The 17,002-nt window shown below is 44.0% G+C and overlaps 4 non-coding genes across 4 annotated transcripts; all 4 read right to left on the bottom strand.

Annotated features, from left to right (window-relative positions):
• Nucleotides 1-1,684: 1,684 nt before the first annotated feature.
• trnav-cac (transfer RNA valine (anticodon CAC)) lies at nucleotides 1,685-1,757 on the bottom strand. The gene has a single exon. It is a non-coding gene; the product is annotated as a tRNA-Val (tRNA).
• Nucleotides 1,758-3,294: 1,537 nt separating this feature from the next.
• trnav-cac (transfer RNA valine (anticodon CAC)) lies at nucleotides 3,295-3,367 on the bottom strand. Its single transcript has one exon. It is a non-coding gene; the product is annotated as a tRNA-Val (tRNA).
• Nucleotides 3,368-6,040: 2,673 nt separating this feature from the next.
• Nucleotides 6,041-6,113, bottom strand: trnav-cac (transfer RNA valine (anticodon CAC)). Its single transcript has one exon. It is a non-coding gene; the product is annotated as a tRNA-Val (tRNA).
• A 2,675-nt stretch (nucleotides 6,114-8,788) lies between these two features.
• trnav-cac (transfer RNA valine (anticodon CAC)) lies at nucleotides 8,789-8,861 on the bottom strand. The gene has a single exon. It is a non-coding gene; the product is annotated as a tRNA-Val (tRNA).
• Nucleotides 8,862-17,002: the final 8,141 nt, after the last annotated feature.

Raw genomic sequence — 17,002 nt, 5'->3', positions numbered from 1 at the left:
AAATTTGGCTCAGAGGCAGGAAGCAAAGGGTAATTTTTGATGGGTGTTTTTGTGACTGGAAGTATGTTTCCAGTGCGGTTCCGCAGTTTTCAGTGCCAGATCCATTGCTTTTTATGGTATTTATCAATGATCTAAACTTGAATATAGGTGTTATGATGACGAAGTTTTCAGGTGTTATTAAAATAGGCAGTGGGTTGATAATGAAGAAGGAAGCTGGAGACTCCAGGAAGATATCAATCAACTGATAAGGGGGTAGAGCAGTGGCAAATGGAATTTAATCCAGAGATGTGAGAGATCGCGCATTTGTGGAGGGCTAACAAGGAAAGGGAATACACATCAACTGGTATGACATTGAGAAGTGTAGAGGAACAAAGGTAACTGGGATTGCTTGTCCACAGATCCCTGAAGGTAGCTGGAAAGTTGGAAAAGTTGGTTAAGAAGTCATATGGAATGGTTGCATTTATTGGCAGAAGCAAGGAACAGAACAGCAAGTGGGTTATGCTAGAACTGTATAAAATTCTGGTTAGGCCACAGCTGGAGTACTGCGTGCAGTTCTAGTCACCGCATTGAAGGAAGGACGTGAATACGCTGGAGAGGGTACAGAGGAGATTTACGTAGATGTTGCCGGGAGTGGAGCAACTTTGCTATGAGGACAGATTGGATAGGATGGGTTTGTTTTCCTTGGAACAGAGGAGCCTGATGGGCGACAGCATTGAGGTGTATAAAAATAGGAGGGGCCTAGATATTGTTGAGTAAAAGGGTCTATTTCACATAGTGGAGTGGTCAACAACCAGGCTGCATAATTTAAAAAAATTAGTGTAAGGGTTAAAGGGGATTTGAAGTGAACATTCTGCATGCAGATGTTTGTGGGGGTCTCAAACTCACTGCCTGAAAGTGTGGTGCAGGCAGAAACCCTCACCACATTTAACAAGTTCTGAGATGTGCACATGAAATGCAATAAGGTGCAGGGGGACACACCTAAAACTGGGCATTTGTTGGCCGGTGCAGATACGATGGGCTTAAATGACTCCTTCCATGCTGTAAACCTCTATGATTATATAATTATCGGTAAGGATTACTTTCATGATGCAACACGTGGCAATCAGATAATTAATGGTGTTTCCAGTGAAGAAGTGTTCGTGCAAGCTGGGGCTCGAAGTCAGGAAGCTGAGATGAAGCATCTTATGAGGCTGCTGTTCGGTGTACGGGGAGCGTTGTCTCGCACGGTGGCATTTTGCAGCTCAGTGAAGGGCGGTAAACCGCTGTTTGATGCTGCATTGTCCGCTTTCCGCCGGCAGCGGCTGATTGGAGAGTGTGGGAGCGGAAGTTAGGGCTTGTCCCGCCCTCACTCAATCTGGAGCTGGGGAAGAGCGATTATTCGATGGGTTAGTTTGTGGCTTTAATTTTCTGTTGTGAAGCGTGGTGGCGTGGCAGGATCCTTTAATAATCTCTCACAGCTGACCTGAATGCACGGAATGTGCAGCTTTGAGATATGGTTTCTCCAGCGTCAGGGCTGGAAACGGGAGGGAGTGAGAGACACTGTGTAGAATTTGAGTGTGAACAGAACTGCAGAGAGAAATCAGCAAATGGAACAGCATCGTGAGACACTGTACTCTGTTAATATTGAACCACTAATATGAATGATTTAATTTTATACAATCATTAATTGAACACGTTTGCATAATGTTTCCGCCCGGTTTCGAACCGGGGACCTTTCGCGTGTGAGGCAAACGTGATAACCACTACACTACGGAAACGCTGTGGCAGTAACATTGTTGGGAACATAACCAGAGCTTTAACCTCAACAGCTGGACTACACTTCTGGAGCTTGTGTCACGAGAATCGAATGACGGTGCTATATTGAGCAAGGTTGTGAGTGTGGCAGGCATTGATCACGTGTTTCTCTGCCTTTATACATAGGAACAGGAGTGGCCATTCCTCAGCAAGTGGTTAGAATCTGGAATACACTGCTCTAAAGGGCGGTGGAGTCAGACTCAATCTTATCTTTCAAAACGGAGTTGGATAAATATCCGAATGAAAAAACTTGCACAGCTGTGGGTAAATGACAGGGGAGTGAGACTTGTTGAGAGTTGGCATGGGCTCGACGGGCTGCAACCATTCCCTTATTCTTTGATTGTATAAGTTAGTGGCACATTTAATAGTGTGCATGTCAGCAGAATATTGAAAGGGACATGGATTCAGTAGGCACAACGAGAGGCATCTGATTCAGAAGATTCGGGTGCACGAAAATTCGGGTTTAATGACTTTAAAAGCATCATTTTTGTTTTGTGAAGATTCGGTCAGAGAAATGTTTGGGAAAATAATTTTTTGCTGAAAAGGACTCAGCACTTCATCTTCTTTTTGGCTGTTAGGGTCACACTTCTTTTCGATGGTATTCTTCCAGAATGTATATTTTCTTTGCTGTTTCACAATAATCAGTCCCTTGCACTAGAGTCTATCTCACTGTTTCCAACTTCCCATGTACATGTTACCAGCAATGAACATTTTGAAGCAGGCAGAAACCCTCACCACATTTAACAAGTTCTTAGACGTGCACATGAAATGCAATAAGGTTCAGGGGTACACACCTAAAACTTGGCATTTGTTGGCCGGTGCAGATACGATGGGCTTAAATGACTCCTTCCATGCTGTAAACCTCTATGATTATATAATTATCGGTTAGGATTACTTTCATAATGCAAAACGTGGCAATCAGATAATTAATGGTGTTTCCAGTGAAGAAGTGTTCGTGCAAGCTGGGGCTCGAACTCAGGAAGCTGAGATGAAGCATCTTATGAGGCTGCTGTGCGGTGTACGGGGAGCGTTCTATCGAACGGTGGCATTTTGCAGCCCAGTGAAGGGCGGTAAACCGCTGTTTGATGCTGCATTCTCCGCTTTCCGCCGGCAGCGGCTGATTGGAGAGTGTGGGAGCGGAAGTTAGGGCTTGTCCAGCCCTCACTCACTCTGGAGCTGGGGAAGAGCGATTCGTCGATGGGTTTGTTTGTGGCTTCAATTTTCTGTTGTGAAGCGTGGTGGCGTGGCAGGATCCTTTAATAATCTCTCACAGCTGACCTGAATGCACGGAATGTGCAGCTTTGAGATATGGTTTCTCGAGCGTCAGGGGTGGAAACGGGAGGGAGTGAGAGACACTGTGTTGAATTTTAGTGTGGACAGAATTGTAGAGAGAAGTCAGCAAATGGAACAGCATCGTGAGACACTGCACTCTGTTAATATTGAACCACGAATATGAATGATTTAATTTTATCTAATCATTAATTGAACACGTTTGCATAATGTTACCGCCCGGTTTCGAACCGGTGACCTTTCGCGTGTGAGGCGAACGTGATAACCACTACACTACGGAAACGCTGTGGCAGTAACATTGTTGGGAACATAACCAGAGCTTTAACCTCAACAGCTGGACTACACTTCTGGAGCTTGTGTCACGAGAACAGAATGACGGTGCTATATTTAGCAAGGTTGTGAGTGTGGCAGGAATTGATCCCGTGTTTCTCTGTCTTTATACATAGGAACAGAAGTGGCCATTCCTCAGCAAGTGGTTAGAATCTGGAATACACTGCTCTAAAGGGCGGTCGAGTCAGACTCAATCTTATCTTTTAAAACGGAGTTGGATAAGTATCCGAATGCAAAAAATTGCACAGCTGTGGGTAAATGACAGGGGAGTGAGACTTGTTGAGAGTTGGCATGGGCTCGACGGGCTGCAACCATTCCCTTATTCTTTGATTGTATAAGTTAGTGGCACATTTAATAGTGTGCATGTCAGCAGAATATTGAAAGGGACATGGATTCAGTAGGCACAACGAGAGGCATCTGATTCAGAAGATTCGGGTGCACGAAAATTCGGGTTTAATGACTTTAAAAGCATCATTTTTGTTTTGTGAAGATTCGGTCAGAGAAATGTTTGGGAAAAGAATTTTTTGCTGAAAAGGACTCAGCACTTCATCTTCTTTTTGGCTGTTAGGGTCACACTTCTTTTCGATGGTATTCTTCCAGAATGTATATTTTCTTTGCTGTTTCACAATAATCAGTCCCTTGCACTATAGTCTATCTCACTGTTTCCAACTTCCCATGTACATGTTACCAGCAATGAACATTTTGAAGCTGACTTCTGAAGCACAGTGTCCAAAATGGTTTATGGATTCAGAGGTAAAGTGCAGAGCACAGATAAGTTATTCAATTAAGGACTCTCCTTCAGTTAACATTTCTTTAGTTGTGCAAATGAAGATCATCAGTCAATTAAGGATGTTTTCCCATGAAGGCAGGATAACATTTAATGATGATGCATTTTCGAAGTAAAAGCCCATGTGATTCAGGGCGAAGTGGCACATTGGATCCAAATTTGGCTCAGAGGCAGGAAGCAAAGGGTAATTTTTGATGGGTGTTTTTGTGACTGGAAGTATGTTTCCAGTGCGGTTCCGCAGTTTTCAGTGCCAGATCCATTGCTTTTTATGGTATTTATCAATGATCTAAACTTGAATATAGGTGTTATGATGACGAAGTTTTCAGGTGTTATTAAAATAGGCAGTGGGTTGATAATGAAGAAGGAAGCTGGAGACTCCAGGAAGATATCAATCAACTGATAAGGGGGTAGAGCAGTGGCAAATGGAATTTAATCCAGAGATGTGAGAGATCGCGCATTTGTGGAGGGCTAACAAGGAAAGGGAATACACATCAACTGGTATGACATTGAGAAGTGTAGAGGAACAAAGGTAACTGGGATTGCTTGTCCACAGATCCCTGAAGGTAGCTGGAAAGTTGGAAAAGTTGGTTAAGAAGTCATATGGAATGGTTGCATTTATTGGCAGAAGCAAGGAACAGAACAGCAAGTGGGTTATGCTAGAACTGTATAAAATTCTGGTTAGGCCACAGCTGGAGTACTGCGTGCAGTTCTAGTCACCGCATTGAAGGAAGGACGTGAATACGCTGGAGAGGGTACAGAGGAGATTTACGTAGATGTTGCCGGGAGTGGAGCAACTTTGCTATGAGGACAGATTGGATAGGATGGGTTTGTTTTCCTTGGAACAGAGGAGCCTGATGGGCGACAGCATTGAGGTGTATAAAAATAGGAGGGGCCTAGATATTGTTGAGTAAAAGGGTCTATTTCACATAGTGGAGTGGTCAACAACCAGGCTGCATAATTTAAAAAAATTAGTGTAAGGGTTAAAGGGGATTTGAAGTGAACATTCTGCATGCAGATGTTTGTGGGGGTCTCAAACTCACTGCCTGAAAGTGTGGTGCAGGCAGAAACCCTCACCACATTTAACAAGTTCTGAGATGTGCACATGAAATGCAATAAGGTGCAGGGGGACACACCTAAAACTGGGCATTTGTTGGCCGGTGCAGATACGATGGGCTTAAATGACTCCTTCCATGCTGTAAACCTCTATGATTATATAATTATCGGTAAGGATTACTTTCATGATGCAACACGTGGCAATCAGATAATTAATGGTGTTTCCAGTGAAGAAGTGTTCGTGCAAGCTGGGGCTCGAAGTCAGGAAGCTGAGATGAAGCATCTTATGAGGCTGCTGTTCGGTGTACGGGGAGCGTTGTCTCGCACGGTGGCATTTTGCAGCTCAGTGAAGGGCGGTAAACCGCTGTTTGATGCTGCATTCTCCGCTTTCCGCCGGCAGCGGCTGATTGGAGAGTGTGGGAGCGGAAGTTAGGGCTTGTCCCGCCCTCACTCAATCTGGAGCTGGGGAAGAGCGATTATTCGATGGGTTAGTTTGTGGCTTTAATTTTCTGTTGTGAAGCGTGGTGGCGTGGCAGGATCCTTTAATAATCTCTCACAGCTGACCTGAATGCACGGAATGTGCAGCTTTGAGATATGGTTTCTCCAGCGTCAGGGCTGGAAACGGGAGGGAGTGAGAGACACTGTGTAGAATTTGAGTGTGAACAGAACTGCAGAGAGAAATCAGCAAATGGAACAGCATCGTGAGACACTGTACTCTGTTAATATTGAACCACTAATATGAATGATTTAATTTTATACAATCATTAATTGAACACGTTTGCATAATGTTTCCGCCCGGTTTCGAACCGGGGACCTTTCGCGTGTGAGGCAAACGTGATAACCACTACACTACGGAAACGCTGTGGCAGTAACATTGTTGGGAACATAACCAGAGCTTTAACCTCAACAGCTGGACTACACTTCTGGAGCTTGTGTCACGAGAATCGAATGACGGTGCTATATTGAGCAAGGTTGTGAGTGTGGCAGGCATTGATCACGTGTTTCTCTGCCTTTATACATAGGAACAGGAGTGGCCATTCCTCAGCAAGTGGTTAGAATCTGGAATACACTGCTCTAAAGGGCGGTGGAGTCAGACTCAATCTTATCTTTCAAAACGGAGTTGGATAAATATCCGAATGAAAAAAATTGCACAGCTGTGGGTAAATGACAGGGGAGTGAGACTTGTTGAGAGTTGGCATGGGCTCGACGGGCTGCAACCATTCCCTTATTCTTTGATTTTATAAGTTAGTGGCACATTTAATAGTGTGCATGTCAGCAGAATATTGAAAGGGACATGGATTCAGTCGGCACAACGAGAGGCATCTGATTCAGAAGATTCGGGTGCACGAAAATTCGGGTTTAATGACTTTAAAAGCATCATTTTTGTTTTGTGAACATTCGGTCAGAGGAATGTTTGGGAAAATAATTTTTTGCTGAGAAGGGCTCAGCACTTCATCTTCTTTTTGGCTGTTAGGGCCACACTTCTTTTCGATGTTATTATTCCAGAATGCATATTTTCTTTGCTGTTTCACAATAAGCCGTCCCTTGCACTACAGTCTATCTCACTGTTTCGAACGTCTCATGTACATGTTACCAGCAATGAACATTTTGAAGCAGACTTCTAAAGCACAGTGTCCAAAATGGTTTATGGATTCAGAGGTAAAGTGCAGAGCACAGCTAAGTTATTCAATTAAGGACTCCACTTCAGTTAACATTTCTTTAGTTGTGCAAATGAAGATCATCAGTCAATAAATGATGTTTTCCCATGAGGGCAGGATAACATTTAATGATTATGCATTTTCTAAGTAAAAGCACATGCGATTCAGGGCGAAGTGGCAAATTGGATCCAAATTTGGCTCAGAGGCAGGAAGCAAAGGGTAATGTTTGATGGGTGTTTTTGTGACTGGAAGGATGTTTCCACTGGGGTTCCACAGTTTTCAGTGCCAGATCCATTGCTTTTTATGGTATTTATCAATGAACTAAACTTGAATATAGGTGTTATAATTACGAAGTTTTCAGGTGTTATTAAAATAGGCAGTGTGATTGATAATGAAGAAGAAAGCTGGAGACTCCAGGAAGATATCAATCAACTGATAAGGGGGTAGAGCAGTGGCAAATGGAATTTAATCCAGAGATGTGAGAGATCGCGCATTTGTGGAGGGCTAACAAGGAAAGGGAATACACATCAACTGGTATGACATTGAGAAGTGTAGAGGAACAAAGGTAACTGGGATTGCTTGTCCACAGATCCCTGAAGGTAGCTGGTCAGTTGGAAAAGTTGGTTAAGAAGTCATATGGAATGGTTGCATTTATTGGCAGAAGCAAGGAACAGAACAGCAAGTGGGTTTTGCTAGAACTGTATAAAATTCTGGTTAGGCCACAGCTGGAGTACTGCGTACAGTTCTAGTCACCGCATTGAAGGAAGGACGTGAATACGCTGGAGAGGGTACAGAGGAGATTTACGTAGATGTTGCCGGGAGTGGAGCAACTTTGCTATGAGGACAGATTGGATAGGATGGGTTTGTTTTCCTTGGAACAGAGGAGGCTGATGGGCGACAGCATTAAGGTGTATATAAAAAGGAGGGGCCTAGATATTGTTGATTAAAAGGGTCTATTTCACATAGTGGAGTGGTCAACAACCAGGCTGCATAATTTAAAAGTAATTAGTGTAAGGGTTAAAGGGGATTTGAAGTGAACATTCTGCATGCAGATGTTTGTGGGGGTCTCAAACTCACTGCCTGAAAGTGTGGTGCAGGCAGAAACCCTCACCACATTTAACAAGTTCTGAGATGTGCACATGAAATGCAATAAGGTGCAGGGGGACACACCTAAAACTGGACATTTGTTGGCCGGTGCAGATACGATGGGCTTAAATGACTCCTTCCATGCTGTAAACCTCTATGATTATATAATTATCGGTTAGGATTACTTTCATGATGCAAAACGTGGCAATCAGATAATTAATGGTGTTTCCAGTGAAGAAGTGTTCGTGCAAGCTGGGGCTCGAACTCAGGAAGCTGAGATGAAGCATCTTATGAGGCTGCTGTTTGGTGTACGGAGAGCGTTGTCTCGAACGGTGGCATTTTGCAGCCCAGTGAAGGGCGGCAAACCGTTGTTTGATGCTGCATTCTCCGCTTTCCGCCGGCAGCGGCTGATTGGAGAGTGTGGGAGCGGAAGTTAGGGCTTGTCTCGCCCTCACTCACTCTGGAGCTGTGGAAGAGCGATTAGTCGATGGGTTTGTTTGTGGCTTTAATTTTCTGTTGTGAAGCGTGGTGGCGTGGTAGGATCCTTTAATAATCTGTCACAGCTGACCTGAATGCACGGAATGTGCAGCTTTGAGATATGGTTTCTCCAGCGTCAGGGCTGGAAACGGGAGGGAGTGAGAGACACTGTGTAGAATTTGAGTGTGAACAGAACTGCAGACAGAAATCAGCAAATGGACCAGCATCGTGAGACACTGCACTGTGTTAATATTGCACCACAAATGTGAATGATTTAATTTTATCTAATCATTAATTGAACACGTTTGCATAATGTTTCCGCCCGGTTTCGAACCAGGGACCTTTCGCGTGTGAGGCGAACGTGATAACCACTACACTACGGAAACGCTGTGCCAGTAACGTTGTTGGGAACATAACCAGAGCTTTAACCTCAACAGCTGGACTACACTTCTCGAGCTTGTGTCACGAGAATAGAATGACGGTGCTATATTTCGCAAGGTTGTGAGTGAGGCAGGAATTGATCCCGTGTTTCTCTGCCTTTATACATAGGAACAGGAGTGGCCATTCCTCAGCAAGTAGTTAGAATCTGGAATACATTGCTCTAAAGGGCGGTGGAGTCAGACTCAATCTTATCTTTCAAAACGGAGCTGGATAAGTATCCGAATGAAAAAAATTGCACAGCTGTGGGTAAGTGACAGGGGAGTGAGACATGTTGAGAGTTGGCATGGGCTCGACGGGCTGCAATCATTCCCTTATTCTTTGATTCTAGAAGTTAGTGGCACATTTAATAGAAACATAGAAACATAGAAAATAGGTGCAGGAGCAGGCCATTCAGCCCTTCTAGCCTGCACCGCCATTCAACGAGTTCATGGCTGAACATGAAACTTCAGTACCCACTTCCTGCTTTCACGCCATACCCCTTGATCCCCCGAGTAGTAAGGACTTCATCTAACTCCCTTTTGAATATATTTAGTGAATTGGCCTCAACTACTTCCTGTGGTAGAGAATTCCACAGGTTCACCACTCTCTGGGTGAAGAAGTTTCTCCTTATCTCGGTCCTAAATGGCTTACCCCTTATCCTTAGACTGTGACCCCTGGTTCTGGACTTCCCCAACATTGGGAACATTCTTCCTGCATCCAACCTGTCCAAACCCGTCAGAATTTTAAACGTTTCTATGAGGTCCCCTCTCACTCTTCTGAACTCCAGTGAATACAAGCCCAGTTGATTCAGTCTTTCTTGATAGGTCAGTCCCACCATCCCGGGAATCAGGCTGGTGAATCTTCGCTGCACTCCCTCAACAGCAAGTATGTCCTTCCTCAAGTTAGGAGACCAAAACTGTACACAATACTCCAGGTGTGGCCTCACCAAGGCCCTGTACAACTGCAGCAACACCTCCCTGCCCCTGCACTCAAATCCCCTCGCTATGAAGGCCAACATGCCATTTGCTTTCTTAACCGCCTGCTGTACCTGCATGCCAACCTTCAATGACTGATGTACCATGACACCCAGGTCTCGTTGCACCTTCCCTTTTCCTAATCTGTCACCATTCAGATAATAGTCTGTCTCTCTGTTTTTACCACCAAAGTGGATAACCTCACATTTATCCACATTATACTTCATCTGCCACGCATTTGCCCACTCACCTAACCTATCCAAGTCACTCTGTAGCCTCATAGCATCCTCCTCGCAGCTCACACTGCCACCCAACTTAGTGTCATCCGCAAATTTGGAGATACTACATTTAATCCCCTCGTCTAAATCATTAATGTACAATGTAAACAGCTGGGGCCCCAGCACAGAACCCTGCGGTACCCCACTAGTCACTGCCTGCCATTCCGAAAAGTACCCATTTACTCCTACTCTTTGCTTCCTGTCTGACAACCAGTTCTCAATCCACGTCAGCACACTACCCCCAATCCCATGTGCTTTAACTTTGCACATTAATCTCCTGTGTGGGACCTTGTCGAAAGCCTTCTGAAAGTCCAAATATACCACATCAACTGGTACTCCTTTGTCCACTTTATTGGAAACATCCTCAAAAAATTCCAGAAGATTTGTCAAGCATGATCTCCCTTTTACAAATCCATGCTGACTTGGACCTATCATGTCACCATTTTCCAAATGCGCTGCTATGACATCCTTAATAATTGATTCCATCATTTTACCCACTACTGAGGTCAGGCTGACCGGTCTATAATTCCCTGCTTTCTCTCTCCCTCCTTTTTTAAAAAGTGGGGTTACATTGGCTACCCTCCACTCGATAGGAACTGATCCAGAGTCAATGGAATGTTGGAAAATGACTGTCAATGCATCCGCTATTTCCAAGGCCACCTCCTGAAGTACTCTGGGATGCAGTCGATCAGGCCCTGGGGATTTATCGGCCTTCAATCCCATCAATTTCCCCAACACAATTTCCCGACTAATAAAGATTTCCCTCAGTTCCTCCTCCTTAATAGACCCTCTGACCACTTTTATATCCGGAAGGTTGTTTGTGTCCTCCTTAGTGAATACTGAACCAAAGTACTTGTTCAATTGGTCTGCCATTTCTTTGTTCACCGTTATGACTTCCCCTGATTCTGACTGCAGGGGACCTACGTTTGTCTTTACTAACCTCTTTCTCTTTGCATACCTATAGAAACTTTTGCAATCCGCCTTAATGTTCCCTGCAAGCTTCTTCTCGTACTCCATTTTCCCTACCCTAATCAAACCCTTTGTCCTCCTCTGCTGAGTTCTAAATTTCTCCCAGTCCCCAGGTTCGCTGCTATTTCTGGCCAATTTGTATGCCACTTCCTTGGCTTTAATACTATCCCTGATTTCCCTAGATAGCCACGGTTGAGCCACCTTCCCTTTTTTATTTTTACGCCAGACAGGAATGTACAATTGTTGTAATTCATCCATGCGTTCTCTAAATGTCTGCCATTGCCCATCCACAGTCAACCCCTTAAGTATCATTAGCCAATCTATCTTAGCCAATTCATGCCTCATACCTTCAAAGTTACCCTTCTTTAAGTTCTGGACCATGGTCTCTGAATTAACTGTTTCATTCTCCATCCTAATGCAGAATTCCACCATATTATGGTCACTCTTCCCCAAGGGGCCTCGCACAATGAGATTGCTAATTAATCCTCTCTCATTACACAACACCCAGTCTAAGATGGCCTCCCCCCTAGTTGGTTCCTCGACATATTGGTCTAGAAAACCATCCCTTATGCATTCCAGGAAATCCTCCTCCACCGTATTGCTTCCAGTTTGGCTAGCCCAATCTATGTGCATATTAAAGTCACCCATTATAACTGCTGCACCTTTATTGCATGCACTCCTAATTTCCTGTTTGATGCCCTCCCCAACATCACTACTACTGTTTGGAGGTCTGTACACAACTCCCACTAACGATTTTTGCCCTTTAGTGTTCTGCAGCTCTACCCATATAGATTCCACATCATCCAAGCTAATGTCTTTCCTAACTATTGCATTAATCTCCTCTTTAACCAGCAATGCTACCCCACCTCCTTTTCCTTTTATTCTATCCTTCCTGAATGTTGAATACCCCTGGATGTTGAGTTCCCAGCCCTGATCATCCTGGAGCCACGTCTCCGTAATCCCAATCACATCATATTTGTTAACATCTATTTGCACAATTAATTCATCCACCTTATTGCGGATACTCCTTGCATTAAGACACAAAGCCTTCAGGCTTGCTTTTTTAACACCCTTTGTCCTTTTAGAATTTTGCTGTACAGTGGCCCTTTTTGTTCTTTGCCTTGGGTTTCTCTGCCCTCCACTTTTCCTCATCTCCTTTCTGTCTTTTGCTTTTGCCTCCTTTTTGTCTCCCTCTGTCTCCCTGTAGAGGTTCCCATCCCCCTGCAATATTAGTTTAACTCCTCCCCAACAGCACTAGCAAACACTCCCCCTAGGACATTGGTTCCGGACACAATAGTGTGCATGTCAGCAGAATATTGAAAGGGACATGGATTCAGTCGGCACAACGAGAGGCATCTGATTCAGAAGATTCGGGTGCACGAAAATTCGGGTTTAATGACTTTAAAAGCATCATTTTTGTTTTGTGAAGATTCGGTCAGAGAAATGTTTGGGAAAATAATTTTTTGCTGAAAAGGGCTCAGCACTTCATCTTCTTTTTGGCTGTTCGGGTCACACTTCTTTTCGATGGTATTCTTCCAGAATGTATATTTTCTTTGCTGTTTCACAATAACCAGTCCCTTGCACTACAGTCTATCTCACTGTTTCCAACGTCTCATGTACATGTTACCAGCAATGAACATTTTGAAGCAGACTTCTAAAGCACAGTGTCCAAAATGGTTTATGGATTCAGAGGTAAAGTGCAGAGCACAGCTAAGTTATTCAATTAAGGACTCTCCTTCAGTTAACATTTCTTTAGTAGTGCAAATGAAGATCATCAGTCAATTAATGATGTTTTCCCATGAAGGCAGGATAACATTTAATGATTATGCATTTTCTAAGTAAAAGCCCATGTGATTCAGGGCGAAGTGGCATATTGGATCCAAATTTGGCTCAGAGGCAGGAAGCAAAGGGTAATGTTTGATGGGTGTTTTTGTGACTGGAAGTATGTTTCCAGTAGGGTTCCGCAGTTTTCAGTGCCAGATCCATTGCTTTTTATGGTATTTATCAATGATCTAAACTTGAATATAGGTGTTATGATGACGAAGTTTTCAGGTGTTATTAAAATAGGCAGTGGGTTGACAATGAAGAAGAAAGCTGGAGACTCCAGGAAGATATCAATCAACTGATAAGGGGGTAGAGCAGTCGCAAATGGAATTTAATCCAGAGATGTGAGAGATCGCGCATTTGTGGAGGGCTAGCAAGGAAAGGGAATACACATCAACTGGTATGACATTGAGAAGTGTAGAGGAACAAAGGTAACTGGGATTGCTTGTCCACAGATCCCTGAAGGTAGCTGGAAAGTTGGAAAAGTTGGTTAAGAAGGTCATATGGAATGGTTGCATTTATTGGCAGAAGCAAGGAACAGAACAGCAAGTGGGTTATGCTAGAACTGTATAAAATTCTGGTTAGGCCACAGCTGGAGTACTGCGTGCAGTTCTAGTCACCGCATTGAAGGAAGGACGTGAATACGCTGGAGAGGGTACAGAGGAGATTTACGTAGTTGTTGCCGGGAGTGGAGCAACTTTGCTATGAGGACAGATTGGATAGGATGGGTTTGTTTTCCTTGGAACAGAGGAGGCTGATGGGCGACAGTATTGAGGTGTATAAAAATAGGAGGGGCCTAGATATTGTTGTTTAAAAGGGGTCTATTTAACATAGCGCAGTGGCCAACAACCAGGCTGCATAATTTCAAAGTAATTAGTGTAAGGGTTAAAGGGGATTTGAAGTGAACATTCTGCATGCAGATGTTTGTGGGGGTCTCAAACTCACTGCCTGAAAGTGTGGTGCAGGCAGAAACCCTCACCACATTTAACAAGTTCTTAGATGTGCACATGAAATGCAATAAGGTGCAGGGGGACACACCTAAAACTGGGCATTTGTTGGCCGGTGCAGATACGATGGGCTTAAATGACTCCTTCCATGCTGTAAACCTCTATGATTATATAATTATCGGTTAGGTTTACTTTCATGATGCAAAACGTGGCAATCAGATAATTAATGGTGTTTCCAGTGAAGAAGTGTTCGTGCAAGCTGGGGCTCGAACTCAGGAAGCTGAGATGAAGCATCTTATGAGGCTGCTGTTCGGTGTACGGGGAGCGTTGTCTCGAACGGTGGCATTTTACAGCCCAGTGAAGGGCGGTAAACCGCTGTTTGATGCTGCATTCTCCGCTTTCCGCCGGCAGCGGCTGATTGGAGAGTGTGGGAGCGGAAGTTGGGGCTTGTCCCGCCCTCACTCACTCTGGAGCTGGGGAAGAGCGATTAGTCGATGGGTTTGTTTGTGGCTTTAATTTTCTGTTGTGAAGCGAGGTGGCGTGGCAGGATCCTTTAATAATCTCTCACAGCTGACCTGAATGCACGGAATGTGCAGCTTTGAGATATGGTTTCTCCAGCGTCAGGGCTGGAAACGGGAGGGAGTGAGAGACACTGTGTAGAATTTGAGTGTGAACAGAACTGCAGAGAGAAATCAGCAAATGGACCAGCATCGTGAGACACTGCACTCTGTTAATATTGAACCACTAATATGAATGATTTAATTTTATCTAATCATTAATTGAACACGTTTGCATAATGTTTCCACCCAGGGACCTTTCGCGTGTGAGGCGAAAGTGATAACCACTACACTACGGAAACCATGTTGCAGTAACATTGTTGGGAACATAACCAGAGCTTTAACCTCAACAGCTGGACTACACTTCTGGAGTTTGTGTCACGAGAATAGAATGACGTTGCTATATTTAGCAAGGTTGTGAGTGTGGCAGGAATTGATCCCGTGTTTCTCTGCCTTTATACATAGGAACAGGAGTGGCCATTCCTCACCAAGTGGTTAGAATCTGGAATGCACTGCTCTAAAGGGCGGTGGAGTCAGACTCAATCTTATCTTTCAAAACGGAGTTGGATAAGTATCCGAATGAAAAAAATTGCACAGCTGTGGGTAAATGACAGGGGAGTGAGACTTGTTGAGAGTTGGCATGGACTCGACGGGCTGCAACCATTCCCTTATTCTTTGATTCTATAAGTTAGTGGCACATTTAATAGTGTGCTTGTCAGCAGAATATTGAAAGGGACATGGATTCAGTCGGCACAACGAGAGGCATCTGATTCAGAAGATTCGGGTGCACGAAAATTCGGGTTTAAAGACTTTAAAAGCATCATTTTTGTTTTGTGAAGATTCGGTCAGAGAAATGTTTGGGAAATGAATTTTTTGCTGAAAAGGGCTCAGCACTTCATCTTCTTTTTGGCTGTTAGGGTCACACTTCTTTCCGATGGTATTCTTCCAGAATGTATATTTTCTTTGCTGTTTCACAATAACCAGTCCCTTGCACTGCAGTCTATCTCACTGTTTCCAACGTCCGATGTACATGTTACCAGCAATGAACATTTTGAAGCAGACTAAAATGGTTTATGGATTCAGATGTAAAGTGCAGAGTACAGATAAGTTATTCAATTTAGGACTCTCCTTCAGTTAACATTTCTTTAGTTGTGCAAATGAAGATCATCAGTCAATTAATGATGATTTCCCATGAAGGCAGGATAATATTGAATGATTATGCATTTTCTAAGTAAAAGCCCATGTCATTCAGGGCGAAGTGGCAAATTGGATCCAAGTTTGGCTCAGAGGCAGGAAGCAAAGGGTAATGTTTGATGGGTGTTTTTGTGACTGGAAGGATGTTTCCAGTGGGGTTCCGCAGTTTTCAGTGCCAGATCCATTGCTTTTTATGGTATTTATCAATGATCTAAACTTGAATATAGGTGTTATGATTTCGAAGTTTTCAGGTGTTATTAAAATAGGCAGTGTGGTTGATAATGAAGAAGAAAGCTGGAGACTCCAGTAAGATATCAATCAACTGATAAGGGGGTAGAGCAGTGGCAAATTGAATTTAATCCAGAGATGTGAGAGATCGCGCATTTGTGGAGGGCTAACAAGGAAAGGGAATACACATCAACTGGTATGACATTGAGAAGTGTAGAGGAACAAAGGTAACTGGGATTGCATGTCCACAGATCCCTGAAAGTAGCTGGCCAGTTGGAAAAGTTGGTTAAGCAGTCATATTGAATGGTTGCATTTATTGGCAGAAGCAAGGAACAGAACAGCAAGTGGGTTATGCTCGAACTGTATAAAATTCTGGTTAAGCCACAGCTGGAGTACTGCGTGCAGTTCTAGTCACCGCATTGAAGGAAGGACGTGAATACGCTGGAGAGGGTACAGAGGAGATTTACGTAGATGTTGTCGGGAGTGGAGCAACTTTGCTATGAGGACAGATTGGATAGGATGGGTTTGTTTTCCTTGGAACAGAGGAGGCTGAAGGGCGACAGCATGAGGTGTATAAAAATAGGAGGGGCCTAGATATTGTTGATTAAAAGGGTCTATTTCACATAGTGGAGTGGTCAACAACCAGGCTTCGTAATTTAAAAGTAATTAGTGTAAGGGTTAAAGGGGATTTCAAGTGAACATTCTGCATGCAGATGTTTGTGGGGGTCTCAAACTCACTGCCTGAAAGTGTGGTGCAGGCAGAATCCCTCAGCACAGTTAACAAGTTCTGAGATGTGCACATGAAATGCAATAAGATGCAGGGGTACACTCCTGAAACTGGGCATTTGTTGGCCGGTGCAGATACGATGGGCTTAAATGACTCCTTCCATGCTGTAAACCTCTATGATTATAAAATTATCGCTTAGGATTACTTTCATGATGCAAAACGTGGCAATCAGATAATTAATGGTGTTTCCAGTGAAGAAGTGTTCGTGCAAGCTGGGGCTCGAACTGAGGAAGCTGAGATGAAGCATTTTCTGAGTCTGCTGTTCGGTGTACGGGGAGCGTTGTCTCGAACGGTGGCATTTTGCAGCCCAGTGAAGGGCGGTAAACCGCTGTTTCATGCTGCATTCTCC

Source organism: Pristiophorus japonicus, chromosome 3 (assembly GCF_044704955.1).
Source record: "Pristiophorus japonicus isolate sPriJap1 chromosome 3, sPriJap1.hap1, whole genome shotgun sequence".
Taxonomy (NCBI): Eukaryota; Metazoa; Chordata; class Chondrichthyes; family Pristiophoridae; genus Pristiophorus; species Pristiophorus japonicus.
Note: the sequence above shows the minus strand (reverse complement) of the source record. Positions and strands in the feature narration are given on the sequence as shown.